The 15,872-nt window shown below is 38.2% G+C and overlaps 1 protein-coding gene across 3 annotated transcripts in view; it reads left to right on the forward strand.

Moving 5' to 3' along the window:
• The window catches only part of FILIP1 (filamin A interacting protein 1), a 101,478-nt gene that overhangs the window by 11,254 nt on the left and 74,352 nt on the right, over nucleotides 1-15,872 (forward strand). For 2 of the 3 annotated variants that reach the window (XM_088537536.1, XM_010213170.2), the window contains exon 2: nucleotides 13,836-13,976. The exons of the other annotated variant lie outside the window; for it this stretch is intronic. The gene's annotated coding sequence lies outside the window, so the exon portion shown is untranslated. The remainder of the gene's footprint in view (nucleotides 1-13,835; nucleotides 13,977-15,872) is intronic. 3 annotated transcript variants of the gene reach the window in all.

The raw sequence follows: 15,872 nt of genomic DNA on the forward strand, positions 1-15,872 counted from the left end.
TTAGGGTGGCCGCAAAGGGGCCAGCTTTTGGCATGGTGGCCCGGGGAGTCCTCACCACACATGAGCAATCATATCACCCATGTTCTTACCAAAAAATGATAGCATCTTTACCCTTCTTTAACAGACCATGTCTTTAAAAGGTTGTTGGAAGTCTCACAGTAAATTGCAGAGTATGGGTGGGAGGTAGGAGGGAGATGCTTTTTTGTTGTCTTTTTCTAAAATCCTTCTGGGTTTAGAATTCAGTTTCTCAAGGCTGAACATACTATCTAATCTCCAACTCTGCTGGACAGTCTGCTTCCCTTTCTTTTTTTTTTTTTTTTTTTCCTAAAGTGAAAACAAGGGAAGCTGAGAATCTGAGGAGTAGGCAGTTATTAACTTCATTTCAGGGTGGTCACTTGGTTGTTTCTAGAATCAGGCAGCTTGAGATGCTTGAAAACAACTGACTGCATCCCCCCCAGAGGTTACGTATACATCACAGACCCTGAAGTGTCTAAGCTGCCTTGGCCTCTATCCAGGAACATCCAGATTTCCTGACTCATGGCAATGTACCCTGTCTGGTTGTACTTCATTAACGGCAGCTCAAAAATCAGAACAGCATTATGCTGTTGCATAAGATTTTCCAAGCCGTAAACAATGAGACCCTGCCACAAGCTTTATTACATTTATCTTGGAATTCAAGATCCAGAGGAGACAACAGCTTATTAGTTTCTTTAATGACAACCCAAAAAGACAGTAAGTTGTTATTCTTTAATAAAAGTTTTCAGATTATCTTAGTATCCTATTAATTAAGTGTTCTGAAAAGATTAAATGTTACAGAAGCTAAAGAAAGCTACTTTTTCTTCCAACTGAGAAACATGGTTTCTATATTTTATTGTCATATCAGCACTCACATATTAAAAATTATGAGGACAAATTTAAGGCTGCAGAAGCTGGGAATAATTAACAGGAAAATTACATTATAGAAGAGTAGCATACCTTTTTGTAAGTCCTGCTCTAAGTAATTCTTTTTATTTGTATTTCAAGCATTTATGTTAAGCATTTTACAAGCAGTAGCATTATCAGCTCTGAGTGGGTTTGAAAATAAGTATTCCATGACTATTAATGGGGTTCACTAGAAGAAAACTCTGTCTGACACTAAAATCTATTTGGAGCTGCGTTTGCTCCACTCCTGGCATGATGCAGCTGCTGTTCTTTAATATTTTTGCTGACAGCTACAGCTGACAGATAACATTTCAGCTCACCCCAACATCAACCCTGTCTCAAGGCTCCTTTACCTAGACTGAAAATGTTGGCTTCTTCATGGCTTTACCTGCATCAAAGGGGCCTCTTTCCCTTTGAAAACTATGCAGTAATAAATACCAGGCATCTGAAATGGAGCATATGTACCTGGTGAGATGCTTAGAAGTAGTTTCAGGAAGCAGGAAGTCACAAAGACTGGAGAACCTTGATAAAGTCATTGGGAAGCGGACCAGGGGAATAAAATAACAGATACTCTACAAAATGATGAGTTTCACTGCAAAGATTGCGGTGAAGAATAGTCTTTCCATTGAAGTGATAAAGGGGATGGGAGCTTTCTAGTCAGCTGATGAAAGTGCCAAAGCTTTCATGGTCCTGGGGCAGCCTAGGAAAGGGAGGTGGCAAGACTGTGTTGGGGTAACATGAGCCATACCACATCGCTTGTGACACAGCACCAGCTCTCTATTCCCTGATTTTCCTTATTCTCTTATGAAGAAAGAATAAGTATGAACCTATGCAGTAAGTAAGTCAGACGATGTTTGTTCAGTTGAGTAACAACTGTTACCTTAGTTGTTACCTTTGCTATCATCATATTAGCTGTATTTGTTACTGTGGTTAGTCTAAAAGAAATAATATGCTATCTATCTTAATGTATAATTCCCTAGCAAACACGCTGTGATTCCTTGGTTTATAAAAGCTTTCAAGTCATAACTAATCACTCAGTAAGATCACAGTGATTTACAAACACACATGAAACTTTTCACAAATGCGGAACTGTTTCTTACCAGGCAGAAAATGAGAACATCTACATTTGATTCAGAGCTCCTAGTTCTCTCCGTGAACCTGTTGTGGTTCAAGAAAGAGAAAGAGGGAGAGGATAGATTTGAGGAGCAGTCAGCAAGTAAGAGAAAAATCCAGAGAGAAAAGTGGAAATAGAACACTGCTCAGCTATTCCTTCAAAGGTTTCCCAGGAAAATTAATGATGATTAAGACTGTGCATGTATTTGTACTTTTTAGAGTGATGGATGAACCTAAAAAAAACAAAAACAAATACATGCTTTGCTGTATATTTTTTAGAATTTGCAGTGAGGCACATTAGTTTTAGTTTGGGTTAAATATTTTACTGGACTCCAAACTATGGTTTTTATTATGAGTTTCTCATAACTAAACAGGAAGATGAGAGTGAGTCTGGAATTATGCAAAAACAAAAACAAAAAGCGGAAAGGAAAAGGTTAGGATACTTTCTTGCTTCAAGACATTGATTTAACACATAGTCTTCCATCTGCCAGAAAAACAGTCTAAATGCAACATATTCTGGGATGACTGCTTCATTCTCTCCAAATAATTTTTTTCTACTTTGTATGAAATACTTAGAGGTTCCTGCAACAGGAGTTGAGACTTGGGGATACTCAAAGCTAAACACAAAATCTTAGAACTGTGATTCCCTTCAACAAATCAGTTGTGCATTCAGTCATTTGTATTCAAATACTCATTTTGCATCAGACAGGCAATTTGAGCAACAGCTCTTTTCTGCAGAGTAAGAACTTTCAATATTGCTTAGCTATAGAAGGAAATTAGGACATGTGGAAAAAAGAAGACAGGGAAAACATTTTTTCTGCTTCACTTTGAAGGTACCTATGACTTCTTGTGCATCAAGTGTGGGACTAATATGTAGTGGTAACAGCAGGGAGAGTTGCAAAGAGCACAACCCTGAGACGTCTGAGCTGATGTGCAGGCCTCACAGCCCTTCTACAGGCCTCGGGGATTCGTTCCTCAAACTTCTCAAGGGGAAAATGGTGGTAAAAATTTTGCAGTTCTGCCATGGTGGATTTCAGCAGAATCACTGTTTTCTAATTCTTTCAGAGTAGCATTTCATCTGTGTAATCCCCTAAATTAAAACAGTTTCTTTATGGAAAAATGAAAAAGAGAATAGGCAGCCTTCAGCCATTTGCATTAAAACTTCACGGTAGGTTAATAGGTCAAAATTCTCAAGGACATAGCAGAAAATGCTGGCTGTGTGTCTAATAAGTGTATCTATCTTAAAAATGCTGTCATACAGCATTACAAGCAGGAAAACATAAATTGCAGATGTTATGTTGTTTTCATTTATTTTCAGAGTGCTGCCATAATAGATCATTTGGAGATCAAATAAAGGAAAAAACTTATGAAGTTTGGTTACAATTGTTACAAGAAGTATTTAGAAATTTCTTAGGGCATGTTTGCAAATGTGTTGCCTGTATCAACTCACTGATCATGAATAAATTCATTTTCTTGTACACACTAAGAAACCATGAACAGAAACAGAAAGAAGAAGAAAACATAAACATAAACCATATTTACTGTTTCATAGGTAAACAAAAATATATGGAAAAATGACTTTAATTAGGAAACTCTCTGTTTTTATTCTTCCCATCTTTAGAAATATTTCTTTTGAACACAGAATGGAGGGAATTTATTTGTTGATAAGCACTTTTGTTAAGATAGATATGTATATTATCCGTCTCATTTTTAATTCTAGAAAGGAGAACCATTTGATCTTAGCTAACTGCTTCTGTTGCTTTCTCTTAAAACTTTTCTGGGAGTCCTTCCTTGAAGCCATGAGATAACTGAAAAGTTAGGATGTTCCATTGTGATACCTCTCTGAGCTTTACAAAGATTTTTTGGACTAGAAAATAATGCGAAACTCTGTTAAGAGACGTGTTTGAAGGATTTCTGTTAGTCTCAGATTTGTCATCCTGTTAGCAAAATATAGCTAATCTGCTGTGAGTTATCAATAGATAAGAACTGGAAGTATGAGTATGAACAGATATTAAATTCTATATTAAAATTCAGGTGTTACAACTGACATGCAAAGCATAATGTTAAGGTAGGACATAGAAGAGAATACATAATACAAAGAAAGTTGATAACAAGGCCGCTATGCAAACTTGCCTGGCACTTTTCATTAAAAAGTGTTACACTGTATGAAATGCAGTTTCTTACAGCTTTGCCAGATTTCAGTTGTTCAGGCTAGATATGTGGTTGGGTCCAAATTGTTTTTGGAAGTTTCAGCTAGAGGGCTTCAAGCATTTCCAAGAATGAGACGAAAGAAAAAACAGTTGTTTACACATGTTAAAAACAATCCCATAACCATGTGGGTGAAGAGTTTTAATGTCTCCATGTTCCACAGCTAACTATTGAAAAGCAGCTGAGGGACTGCTCTATGGCAAGGAACTGGCTTTTGCAGTTCTTGTGAAAATTGTGCCAAGCTAAGAGCTGCTGAAAAAAAAATATTTCACCAAGGTCATCTGGTAGGGATTTGTAGCTAAGTTCTCAGAATGCACCGCTTATCCTGACGCTGTTCCAGTCCCTCACATCTCTCTGGTCCAGCCGGTTCACAGATGTGCCATTCAGCGAGAGCTCCCACGCCGCAGGATTACAGGCCTGAACCGCGCTCTCCTCGCCGTTGCATCTTCACCTGATGCTCTGGTACAGCCACACAACAACGGAGGGGAAGAGTCTTATTTCTTCTGTTTCAGCAGCACTTCCTCAGCAGAGCCTGTGCCACAGGGTGAAAAATGTGTGGCCAGCATGGTCGCACTTGCCGCAGGGGAGGGAGACGGGAGTAGTGTGGTAGTAATTCATGTTACAGTGTTCTTCCTCTCTCCCCTGCACTCCTCCTCAGGAATTACTACTCTCTGACCATTCCTTCTGTCCAGCTGCTACTTGCTTTCCTGCCCTTTGCAAGAATCAGGGCTTTGCACTTCTGCTGGGGGTTTTGGCAGAGTGGGAGTTCACGATTCAACTGCTCATACTTTTGTCCTCATTTGAAAGTAACATGGTAAGGGACATAGAGAGTCAGTAAGGAGTTCATGGGTGACACCTTGGCTGTGTCTATTATCGGGAGATTAGACAAACCAAATGCCTGTTCTCTGTCACTAGCTGGTCACATCTATATTATTAAACTTAGCCTCCTCAACAGGTTATCAATGTCCAAACTCCTGCTGAGTCCCTAACCAGGCCTAATTCCTGAACCATTCCAGGAAGAGCACAAGTTGGTGTGTGCCAAAATTATGCCCAAGTCCTGGCACTGTTTAATGTACTGCTTTGGATATAATCCTCCAGTTATACTCATCTAAATGTATCAGATATCTAGGATCATCTTAACAATCACATAAAATAGATTTTATTAGTATTGAATCAGGCTTCTCTGAGATCAGAGATCAAGTGACTGCTTTCCAAGAATATTTTGAAATATCAATGCTGGAAAATTCTAACTTTGGAAAAAAATCATGACACATGTTTAAACCAGTTTTTTCCTTTGAGTGTTATTCTAGTATTGCCTTTGAAGGCAATTTTTAAAAAAAAAAAAAAAATTAGTAAAGCTTGAAGACATGCTCCTATTTGAGCTGTTGCAATTAAGGAGAATAGCAGATAAACCTTTGGTCAAATAAGTTCAAGCTAATAGCACTCCAGAGGGTCTTAGTTTCTTTTGGACAAACAGTGCTTCAATTTTCCAGGCATAGCTGTACACAGAATTTCACAGGACCAGACTCTGTATCTCCTTTTCAAAAGTAAAATTGAGTGGGGGGAAAAGTGCCAGCAAAAGAGCATATTCCAACTCTATGTGTTTTTGGAGAACTGACTTTTATTGAACAGTAGTTCAATGAGTAGCATTAAAAAACTCATACAGGCAACTCTAAGCTCTGCCAGAGAGAAGAATATTAAGAATTCCTTGATGTATCAAAGGCTAAACTGGAAACAATCAATCATGAAGAAACTCAAAAAAAAAAAAAATCCCAACAGAGCCCAACAAAAAACAAATTGTACCCTTGGCTTTAGGAGAATAGAGCACACAACTGCCACACAGCGGGAACAGGAAGTTCTGGGGGCCTTTCTGCACTGTTACAAGCCGCAGAGCTGTAGGATTTGCAGTAGCTCACCAGGATCTGGTGCCGGCTGAAGCCCTTGGCCCTCCTCTCCTGTGCAAGATGACGCTAGTGCCTTAGAGCTGCGGGAGCTGCTTCCTCTGTCAGGGAAGCAGAAGCTTTCTGAAGAGAGAGCACAATAGAAGGGACAACCCTCTTTTCTTTTGCAGAAGTCTCCAATGCTCCATATACAATGCCCATTCCCTTAAAACTATAAATTAATGTATTACAATTTGAAAGCAAACCAAATGAGTTTTTGTCTGCCAACACCCTTGTTCGAGGTCCAGTGTCACTGCTCTAAGAGCTGATGAAATCATTTGACATAAAGCAGAGCAGAGGCTGCATTCTTTACAGAGCTTAGGATGCATATTTTCCCAACTCTTCCATGAGAAAGCAAATCTTGAACAAAATAGCCAAGTGAAAGAAGATAACTTTAAAAATATGCTTATATGGAATTTTAACTATGACATACTCTGTGAACATTGCTAAAAATGCTGAGTATTAGTCTAGTTTGCAGTCAAGAAGCAATTGAATACACTTCTAAATTGTTGCTCTGAAAAGCTTAAAATAATATTTCTGCTTTAGCAATGCAGTGATTACAGACTGTTTAAAAAATGACAACAGCTTCAACATTAATTCCGCTGGAAAGTTACCGAGAACAGTTGTTATATTAATACATACAAACCTCTAAATATGTGCAACACTAATGTTCTTGCCGTGCAAACTCTTCACCTTTAAATTTAGGCGTTCAAGGCATTGCTGAAAGCTTAAAGGCATTACTGAAGAGAGGGCTTTGACATCTGAGCCAGGGCATGCAGCTCGCTCATATGCCCAAACAGAAAACAAACCCTTCTGTCTGTCCATGGGAAGAGTTGTCTTTGGATTTAAGGGTGCGGCAAGTGCTTTTGAGATAACATTATGTACTTCCCTGCTGCTCTGTTCTTATTTTCAGGGCCGTTAAATATTGTTTTGAAAAAAGAGCTTTCTCACTTGAATTGCCTAGGAATGACAATAATTTTTGGTGGTTTAAGACTAACATGAGCTAGTTCCAAAGCACCTGCCAGAATATGTTATGATTTCTGTGTCCCTCAGCTGAAGATACTGTTAGGCTGTGTTGTCGTAGATCACGATCTATAGTTTTCATTCTAAAAGTAGCATATTTTGCACCAGTGAAAGCATTCGTGGTGAGATAATGGCACGTTCTCCATGTCAGAAATACAGTCGGATAAATTAGCCTTGTTCCAATGGTCTCAGGCAAGCCATAGCAATTTAAAATAGCTCATCATCAAGTCCTTTGATTCAAGTCCTCCATATCCTGACGTAAACAGTCATCTGAAAAAAGAAAAGTCTACTAAGGAGCAAGCCACCGACTAATTTTTCCAAAGCGAGGGTCAAGGCTTACTCTGTGCCGACCTCTGTAATTGAGTCAAGTGCAGGGAACTCTACAGCATAATTTATGGCAGATGGGGACTGTATTTGCACTCTGCCCTGGAAAAACAAACAAACAAACACACAAATCAGTGGCCAACGGCAGATACACCAGGAGAGCAAGAACAGGGCAAGGATATATAAAACTTCCTCAAACACTCTGCCTGCCTCTGGCTATTTTCTGCTTAAGAGGCTGCCTGACCCTGACAGTTTTTATCTAGTTAGCAACCATAAATGAATCTTTCTTCCAACTACCTCTGCCTCCCTCAAAGCCACCTAAACTTTTGAATCCAGAGACAAAAACTTATCTGGATCTGTGATTGAGTTTTTGAAAAAACACTTTGTTTTGTTTGTCTTCTGAGACTACTTCAAAGCCCACATAAACCAGAAATAACCTGCTAAAGAAAGCATTTTTCAGAATGCACCAGGAACAGGCACTAATTTTCTCTTGGAATTGTATTGATGCAAAAGATGCTAAAATAACTCACCTTCTGGGCTTTTTACACAAGTATGTACACAGTCACCTAAGTAAACAGGTGTTTGTTTCACTCTGTGTGATTACAGCCAAAAGCTAGTATGCTTTAAAAGGATTTGTATATGAATAAGATAAGGGAAGATTTTAAAAGTCAATTATTCAGGCTCTAAGCCACCCATTAACTGATGACAATGGAGGCATTTTTTTCCATTCTGTTACATCCTTCCTTTCAGAGCATCTAAAGATGGATCTGAACACCTGAAATGAGCATTTTTTTCACAAGGAACTAGTGAGAGATTTTAAACTTTCTTGGCTAAGGAAGTAAACTGGTAATAAGAATGAAACCAGAAAAAAAAAAGATATTAGATTTATGAAATCACATAATTATGTGGGAGTTGGATGAGCCACATTAAGATACACAAAATTTTATAGTAATGTTTTGGCATTTTATAAAGTTTTAAGAAACTTTATAAAGTTATTATATTATTGTCTTCATTGATCTAATAATCTTCGTATGAAGATTGATGTGGACATGCATGATGATAAATCATGTCAAAATGCATGATGATAAATCATGTCAAAATTTTAAATAGGAGCTAATGGAAGGAAAATAAACGTAGTTCCCAGAATGGCCATAGATTGTCCCATTTTTGTCGGGTGCTCTGTGTGTGTGTTCATCTGTAATGCACTTAGAAAAATACTTTTTGTGAATGCATAGTTTCTTTTTTCTGCAAAAATCTTACTACTTTTGGTGAAAGTAGATTTTCTCCTTTTTTTATTCCACCAAAAACCTCTGTGCTTTGAAGTTCACAGGTACTTCAGCAAAAGCTATTTTTAATGAAAAAGAACCTAAAGTTCTATAAAGTTTCTCCAACAACTCTCATTGTTTTTTAACAGTGTTTTTCTTCTTACATGTACAACCCATGCTAAATGAGAAACAACCGTAATTCTGTTGCTTTGGCTATATCTTTTGGATCTCTTCCAATGTAAAATGCATTAGCAAAAAATGTACTTGTTTTTAATTAATTTGTAGCTTAGAGCAAAATACCAGAAATAACAATTCAACTTCAGCTCCAAAAGCTTTAAAGTCATGGATAAAATATTGCATGAATTTTCCAATAAATTTTAAATCAGTACTAGAGGACAAGTATTGCTAATTACCAATAATCTCAGGAATTTCACTGATGGCCAAATGTCTATAAAAATGATTATTTGTAAAATGTTGTAGTTCTATTGAACTTACTGTCATTGTGATAGATAAAATTATTTTACTGGCACATTGCCATATCTTGTTCTGAAGTTTGCATAGCTGAAGGTTACAGAATCAGCATGATTTATGATAGTTTTACACATGAACGCAGGCCCGCAAAGGATCTTGTAGGTCATCAAATATATTTTCCTAATACTGAGGGCATCACATTTTATAATCCCCTACATAAATTTATCAAGTCCCACACTAAGGGCAGCTAGGATTTTTTTGTGGCAATTGCTCTATTGTTGGGAAAGTTGTTCCCAAATCTCATGCTTCTAAGTGAGAACCTTTTTCAAGTTTCTAACATAAATGGTAACACTATGTCAATGGGTTTCCTTGCCAACATTTCTATTTAGTTTAAAGGCCTCTTCCCTCTCTCTGGTGTTTGCCTCTCTGATATATTTATAGTTAGCAACTAGATCCCTTAACAGCCTTTATTTTGCTAAGCTAAACCAGCCAAGCTGTTCGTTCTCTCTTCTCATATGATGAGTTCTCTATTCCCCTGATCATCCTAGAAGTCCATGTTTGTACCTGAGTAAGTCTGAGGTAATGTCCTACAAATGACAAAGTACAACAGTCTTGTGTAATAAAATAATAAAAGAAGTCATTGCAAAACCAGTAATAATTTCAAGATTGCAAGGATGTGCAGTGCCAAATATTTAGGAGATTAAGTAAAGATTGTAAAATCTTTTAAGGCAATCTTTATTAGAAATAATACTTTTCTCTAAGTAGTTGACTGAAAATGAAGTATGAAAGGGTTTAGATCTTAACTAAAAGCTGAGAGTCAACTAAAATTGTGATTTGATTAAGACTTTCAGACAACACAGCATACAGTTGATTCAATTTGTGACAGCGATCATTAAAGAAATGGGTCTAATTTACTGAACAACTGAGAAAGTTCCTGTGAACAGTATATAGGGTGTGATAAACATTCCATTGGGAAGCTACAACTACACTTTTTCTTTAAGAAATCCCAATGGGAAAAAAATAAGGGAATTCCTTGGAATGTTTTCCGCAGGGTATATTCCCTGGTGATAATTATGCCTTGGAAAGCAAAAGCAAATGTGGGAACAACTGATGCCACAGACTCCAAGGACCATAAAGAAAAGGATCGATTTAATTGACCAAAGTCAGTATTTCCTGGTGCAAAATATGTGTTGCATAACGGGAAATGAAGAGGCTGCAGGAAGCACTTGCTGGCTAATAGGGCTCCCTTTCTCTACCAGATAAGCTGAAGCAGCCTCGTGTTGGCCCCTCTCCCAGCTCATTGGCCACGGGGCACGTTTAATAGTGGCAGGTGTTGCATGACTGCTGCTTCCCATGCCATGGAAAGCAGGTACATGTGCAAGCAGACAGTTACTCCTCTCAGTGACTCTGGTGGAGCATTAGGTGCTTGCCAGAAATCAGCTTTAGTTTCTGTCTGATTCAGACTCACCGTACGTAACAACAGGATTTTCCCAACACCTCACTCAGGCTGTTTGTCCAGAATGGTTTGCTCTTCGTGGTACCATCCCTGGCGTGACAGCGGGGTTTATATTTGCTCAGGCTTAGTGCTGGAGAGCTTTAAAGCTCTTTCCTTTCTTTAGCTTTTTCATTCACATCACTTAGTCCGGGCACCTGAGAGCGATGGCATGTTGACTGGGAAAATCAAAGCTTTCCGTCATTAGAGTCTCTTGGCCAACCCATCAAATAAAACTTCAGCTTTTCTTCTACTAAGTCCAATTCTCCAAAACAAATTTACAGAGAATCAAGGGCTTCACATGATTCCACTGAGAGTAACAAACAAAACTTAATCCATCCGCACTTGTTAAACGGTGACCTTGACATACCTCATCGCTTCAAGTCATGCACTGATGCAGTTAGTCCATGTGATTAAAACTCTCAACAACCAGCAAGGAAAAAAAAAACAGGAAAGGGACATGCGAGTCCAGAAAGTCTCCTGCTGGGCAGAGAGTTGTGATGTTGTTGTAGCCCCGTTGGTTTAAAGATGCCAGTGAGGCAAGGCCGGCAAGCAACTCTGTGCCTTTATGAGGCTACCTGGTGGTTAGCAGTGTTTTTGATGTGCTTGTGTAATGTGAATGAAATACCAGCTTTATTCAAGGCTGTGGCAAAATTCCGTGGACTTCTCAAAACAGCACCATGCTATATAACACAGAGTATTTTAACTGAAAGATGGTGATATTCATTCTGTTTTGTTTGCTCAATGTATTTACTGTGGCAGCACTTACTTGAAACAAAGAAAAAATACAGTCCTCACTGTATTCCAGGATGTCTCCTTTTCAGAAGACTTAGATGGAGCTACTATGATTATAAAATAGATTTAAGATTATATATTGCAGATACAAAGTACTCTGAAGGGACCGTTTTAAAGAACATGTTTGCTGTGAATGATGTTTTTGAAAGTCACGAACCAAACTACTTTTTATGCATTCAGCATATCAGATTTTAACGTAATTTAGATTGATGAAACTCCTGAGGAGCTTCTTTAAACTCAAAAGAGTTACTCTGGGTATCTGTCAACAAAAATGAGATCATAATTTGACCCATTATGCTTTCGTCCACTCCTTTTGTAACTTCAGTAAGAAGTGGTGTGAACTGATTGACAGAAATTCTTCTCTTTTTTTTTATATAATTTGTGAATGGCCCTGAAAATTAAGCTACTTATTTTCAGAAATTAACTCATTGTCTTTTACTAGCTTTACATAGTTGCATATTAACTTTTAAAGACAGTTATTCCTCCTCTTACCAAGTTACTGACAAAACTATCACTGACTTTTATAAAGGACAAGCTTTTTATAGAGCAAAGAAGTAATTTCTGTAAATCACATGTGCGTCCTGCAAATTATCTCCACAATACTGCCTGTAAATTGTCATGTCACATGTCATGTGTAGGTATAATAACGTGGTAACATGAATTGTTGCATTGCAAGGAAATCCTTTCTACTAACAAAAAGCAAACAAACCAAAGACATTGCTCAACTGTCTCCTATAACTGATAGTTCAAGACTGAAGTTTCCTAAACAAATTTTCAAGGAAAAATATTGATTCATAAAATAAATATCAGAAAAATAATTTAATATATATTTTTTATAAAGCCTTGTTTAACTCAACAGCTTGCATCATTTTAACTGTCATTACAGTTCATTAGGATTTCTTTACTGCATTTATCCTTGTACCTCTTATAGTCCATTTAATCGTGTCCTTTCAGTTCATAGCAGGAACAAGATTATTTTCCTCAAATACAAAGTTGCTTTCTATCAGTTTGTTATATATTTCCTGTTTGCAAGAATTTACAAACAATTAATTAAAAAATAATGTGGAAATGTGTCATGTTCTAATTGCTACAAATTTATAAACTATCGTAGCTCTGATTTTTTCCTTAAATGTCAGTGTCCCTAATAAGATTATGTTGTTTTTAGGCAATTTTTCTAAAGGAATTAATGACTAGTCAATTTGTAGAGGTAAAAAAAAAAAAAAAAAAAAAAAAAGTTACTGTTTCCTTTACAAGGATCAAAACTTTCCAGAACACAAAGTTTTCTTGACCAAGCCTTATACCACAGGCAGAATCTCCATTGCCCTCCTGCTCTCTGCATTTTCCATAGTTCAGAAGCTCTCTAACTCCACAGATTCTGCCCCTGATCCCGCCTAGATACATCACTGCTCAAAACCATAAGCTCCAGTCTTTGAAGTGAATTACAGAATCTGTAAGACTTTGGCTATAGCATAGCCATTCTGCTTAGTTGAGAAGGTTGGGGCAGAATTTGGGGAACTCACAAGGTGGATTCAAATTCTGTATATTTATGCCAATAAATCAACCACCTGAATGAACCAGTATCCATGAGATCTTGCTTCTCTCTTGTTATGAGTCCCTTTCTCACACACTCTTGCAATATGCCTACTTTTTCTCTGTTTCCCTTATCCTCATAGCAATGCTACCAATTCCTGGTGGTGATTCAGGAAATACATGCCGTCTCCCTGAGCAGCTAGAAGTGTGGCCGTGAAGTGCAGCCTGACTTCTAGATGGACCAAGCAGCATATGTTACTTTTCTGTCGTCATTTGATTTCATTGCATATATTGTGCAGACCTAATCTACTCAGCGTGGACCCCTACATTACTTATCCTACCAGCTTTTGTTTCCATCTCCCATTAAGGCTGTCTTTTTTGAACTGGAGAGGTTTAATTGCTAAACTGATTGCTCAATTAAAGTGGTAAGCTTGTGCCTTGTGGCACTGACTCTGGTGAGGCAGCAGGAATGCCAGGTTTTACTGCGTGGATTGGTGTACTGTGTCACATGGTCAAATGCAGCAGCAGGTATATTCTGGATTCTTCAGGTTGCTGTCCTCTTTCCTGACTTTGGAGACATATTGATCAAGTGAGGGGGAATCTTTGAAATGACATTATATATTTTCAAGCCACGTTAAGCCTGGAAGTCTGTGTTGCCTAATGGGCCTGCTGGCTGCCAGGCAGGGTAAGCAGAACGTGCTGCGTCTCCGTTTTGTCATCACGTGCAGCCCCTGAGCCTTATCTTTTCTTTAGGGAGCGAAAGGCACCCCAGTCAGCCTCAGGTGGGAGCAGCAAAGCAATGGCACAGGGACACCTCCATCCTCGACTCTCTCCTCCCGGGTCCAGACCTAGATTCTAGCGAAGTCCGTGCTCCGGCAGCGTCCCTCGACACAGGTATTACCCCGCATCACGTGCTGTCCAGCTCAGAGCAGGAGCCTCATGATGGAGCCACTTTTCTAAAGCTACAGCCACTCTTCTAAAGCTGCAACTGTTGATTCAGGAAGGGCTGTTGCAAGAGTAAGGCAGGAGAGCAACATCTGAAGTCCCAGCAGAGGCCAGCTCTGTGAGGGGAACAAACTATCTCCTCATGCGATCACTTGCCTTTCACAGGCACAAGTTTTCAAAGCCCTCAGGGACTGCTGACAATTACCAAGGCATCCTGAATATATATGATTTTCTCTGAAATATCCCTATTTGAGCATGAGTTAATAGTAAGCGTGGTAAGTTAAGGAGTTGCCACAATGAGGAACTCATCAGTAGGCATCATAGACTCTTATGACCATATTGGGAGCTCCACAATATTTGTGATTTTGCTTGTCTTCTGAAAGTCCTAATACTAATATCACACTGATTGTATGATAATCTTTATTTCCAGTTTAAAAATACTTCATGGTGCTGTAACATACCTTGAAATTATGAACCCTAACAGCTCAAAAACTGGAAAGCAACCAATAACCGATTTTATAAAAATCTCACAACATTAAGCCCCATATAATATCATATTTTAGAATGTCTGACTCACTTGGAAGGCCTGGGATTGTCTGCATTAATTACGGTCCCAGAAGATCTATCTTAACCGTCAGAAAGCAGCTCCATTTGTAGTCAAGGATTGCAAATGCAATATTCCTGGAACTGAAAGTTGTGCATTGTGCAATTTTTATGGCTTGTATAGCTTTTCTATTTATAGCTGGTTGAAACCTGCAATACATCATAAAATCCTCCTTAAATTGTCATTCTTAATGCTAATTTCCATTAACTTGTCATAAATAATACTTTATGTTTTTCTTAAGTACTTATAATTGCTATTTTGCTTAATAATGTTACACAAATCTTTATTTTTCTGATACAGACTTGATGTGACTTTTTTATTTAAAAATATGCATGTAGTATGAAGTACAATAATTGTTTCTTTATGTGAAAAAAATATTTAATTCTCCATATTTCTTGGCATTTAGTTAATTTCTCTGAGGTTTTAAACGGCCTGTTAAGATTGTACTTTCCAACTTTTTTGAAGATACCATGGGAAAATCGGTCTTTTTTTTTTCCTAGATATGCATCTTCTAGGTAAAACAGACCAATAAAGGGCAAACATTCATATAGAATTTACCAGCCTTGTCCTTGTTTACCTAGCCAGAGATAACTGCATTTATTTGGCTATCTACAGAAAAGGACTGGGCACCATTGGTGGCTTCACCAAGTTTGGTGTCTGTGAAATGCTCAGCGCTTGCTCTTTGCCATAGCGAATGCCTTAATCATTTCTAGTGTCTGGAAGACCCACACTAGAGCCAAGCCACAGCCCCACACCTCTATGCCCTGCCAAACTTTTTTCAGGGCAAGTTTTTGATTTTCCTCGGCACTGCTCCCCCAAAATGTAATGATATTAGTGTCAAAGGGTACAATTGTAATAAAGATTTTTTTGCAGGCATGACAGCCATCTTAGGGCAATCAGTGCATACCCCCCCCAGCTGTACACAGGCTTTCTAAAAATGGCCATTTCATACCAGGGCAGTTGTGCAGGCCTAGAATAGACTGACACACTACTGATGCATTTTTTTTTTTAATTTATACTGTTGGCTTGGCATATGCTTGATGATGTTGCACAGGATGAATAATAAAAAAAGATATAGTAGGACAGCAAGGTTTAAATTACATTTGGCTAAGTGAATTACAGAACTTGATACAGAGGCAGATAATTTCAACTGAGTTCAAGCATTTCTGTAAGGCAGCAATATACTAATGCTGAAGTACTGTGCTGATGCAAGAAAATCCTAGATGAATGAAAAATACCCT

This window comes from Tinamus guttatus, unplaced genomic scaffold (genome assembly GCF_059628265.1).
Source record: "Tinamus guttatus ecotype Peru unplaced genomic scaffold, ASM5962826v1 Tinamus_guttatus_pri_ptg000806l, whole genome shotgun sequence".
In the NCBI taxonomy this organism is placed as follows: domain Eukaryota; kingdom Metazoa; phylum Chordata; class Aves; order Tinamiformes; family Tinamidae; genus Tinamus; species Tinamus guttatus.